The sequence below is a fragment of the Castor canadensis genome, chromosome 2, assembly GCF_047511655.1.
Source record: "Castor canadensis chromosome 2, mCasCan1.hap1v2, whole genome shotgun sequence".
Lineage (NCBI taxonomy): Eukaryota > Metazoa > Chordata > Mammalia > Rodentia > Castoridae > Castor > Castor canadensis.
The window spans coordinates 117938105-117940600 of record NC_133387.1 but is presented as its reverse complement, the minus strand read 5'-3'; the positions used below and the strand labels follow the sequence as shown (position 1 = coordinate 117940600).

Below are 2496 nucleotides of genomic sequence, written 5' to 3'. Positions count from 1 at the left end.
CCTTCTGGCATGGCAGGGTTAATGAATCTCATATATGTAAGGGGTCTCTAAGGTCTTGGAAGTAGGGTTCCCTAATCTGTGTCAGGTTACATGTATGTCCTGTACACTTTTATGAATATGCCCTATGTAGTACTTCTAAAAATTAAGAATATTTAAAAAGAGGGGGAAAAAGTTTTCTCCCATCTTTCCATTTTAAAAAGAGAAGCTTTTTTCCCCTCCCATGCACATGTCTAACTTGAGCTCTATCAGCCTTTGGTACGGAGATATTTCTCCCAGAGTTCAACAATACATTAACTGTATGCCTTTGTTTCATTGTGGGAGTTGTCACATTTTTGGCTGCTATTATGTATATTTTAGTATAAATTTGGAAGAAGTGTTACTGGAAACACTAGCATATTAAGAACATACTTTATTATTTTTCTAAGGTCTTACTATTTCTTTCCCAGACCAAAGTCATTAAAAATGAATAAAAGGATAAAGTGAATGAAGATAAAATACCACTATTTCTATATATTAGTAAAAGGTCTTAAAATTATAAAATGCCTACTTCTGTAAGATATAGTAAAACTCAGAAGATATATTTTACATGTAGAAGTTCATGATCACAATAAATTGGTGAAACTTTTTGTATAAAAAAATTAAACCTATCTTACGGACTCACAAATGCAACTTTGGGAAATTTATTATGACAACATAGTTTGTTAATATGAACTAACAAACATAATTTGAAGATAACTCAATTTTAATAAATTATTAAGCAGCTAAGTTGTTGATAAAAAATAAACATAGTAACAGAAGACAAAATGAAAATGAGCAAGATGTTTAAAAATTGGTCCAAATTCCAAATGTATAAGTTATTGAATTTAGTAAAATGTGAAAGGAAAAATTATTGATAAAAACTAATAGAGTAGAGACAAGGAGTGCTGAACAAAAAGTGGACATGATAAGCCATTTAATTTTTTCTTTCTGAAATTCCCAAAATAGAAGTATTTGGATACCACAATGCCAAAATAGATATCTATCATGCATTTTATTTTATTTTTGCCACATAAAGCTTTTGTTCGAGTAAATGTTTTATACCCAAAGAGCCAAGCACAGCATCATGTCACCCTTTAGACTACACACTGAAGTGGCAAGAAAGAAGAAGACATCATCTAACTCGACCTTCATGCTGCAGAAGAAATGCCAGAGGAACAAGACTGGGGACCTCACCCCAATACATAAGCCCTCTCCCACTGCTAATGCTTCTCCCATTAGGCCAGGGGCACTAGTTACAGAGTGGCTGCATCTGTAAATGCAGAGCAACATCAGAACAGCAAAGAGGAAGCACTCAGGCAATTCTGTAGAGCAGTGGATGAAATCCACCTCCCACAGGCTTAGTCTAAAACTTCCTGCTGTCATTTATACCAAGCAAGGATCTCTGTATTTCTTGCATCCCCTGCTGGACTATGAGATCCAGCGGCTTTCTGGTGTGTTGGGAACCTGTTACAGATTTCAACTCCACCAGTGATGTCTTCAGGCAGGTAGGCCTTGATTTGGCCACCACCTTTTTTGGTAACAATTTTACACATAAATATCACTTTTTACACTGCATTCTTCACCAAAGGAAAATCTTGTTTCCTGCAACACACAATCAATCAGAGCTCCAGCCTTGGAGCACCAGTCCATCTGGCAGTACTTGATACCTGGTGGTATCTTTCACCACCTTCATCTTTAGAGTCCATGTTTTGCCTCATTTAGCAGGTCAGTGATGAGGTCTTCTCTTGCTCTGATGATCTTTAGCCTTACTTGACTCATCCCATTGGAGATCTGAATTTTCTTCTTTTTTTCTTCTCATAGAATTCCATAATCTTCAGTTTTAGTGTATGCACAGGTGACTTTTCTCAATGTTAAGCTCTCTTCTGCCTTCACATCTATCTCTTCTGCTTTTTCATTGACTTTTTGCTTCATGAAGTCTTGTTCCACGTGCTTCATCTACTTTTGTACATCAGTCAGCATTTCTGAGAGTCATGGCGAAAACAGTGTCCACAATTTCCACCAGGTATTTTCACTCACCCCGGTTCCATTTGGGACCTTTATTACATCTTCTTTTTCCTGGTTGATGGTGTTAAGGATAGAAACATTGAGAGGGGAAGACTGTTTGAGATCAGATTCTGAGGAATGGAAAAAAACACTTTTACTATTACTAAAGAGTAACTGTTACTTTGATATCCAGTTTGATGAGATCAAACTATATGACTGGTCAAATATGAGACCCATCTTCCAAACATCTCTGTAGCATAGGGTAATGCTCAATTTGTTCTCTAGCAGCTGCAGGAAGGGTAAAGGGACCAGTGAACTTGTGAGTTTTGCCAGGATGTGGCTGCATGATATTCAGGATAAACTTCTTACTCCTTCCATTATTCTTTAAGAAATAAGTTGACTAGAATGGTTTATTTCTTTTTGTTATTTTATTTTTTTAAATTGACTTTTTAAAGTGTTGTGCCGGGTATGGAT

General features: G+C 36.2%; 1 pseudogene; it reads right to left on the bottom strand.

Moving 5' to 3' along the window:
* Positions 1 to 1381: 1381 nt before the first annotated feature.
* LOC109680118 (V-type proton ATPase subunit E 1 pseudogene) lies at positions 1382 to 1998 on the bottom strand (annotated as a pseudogene).
* Between the last annotated feature and the right edge of the window lie 498 nt (positions 1999 to 2496).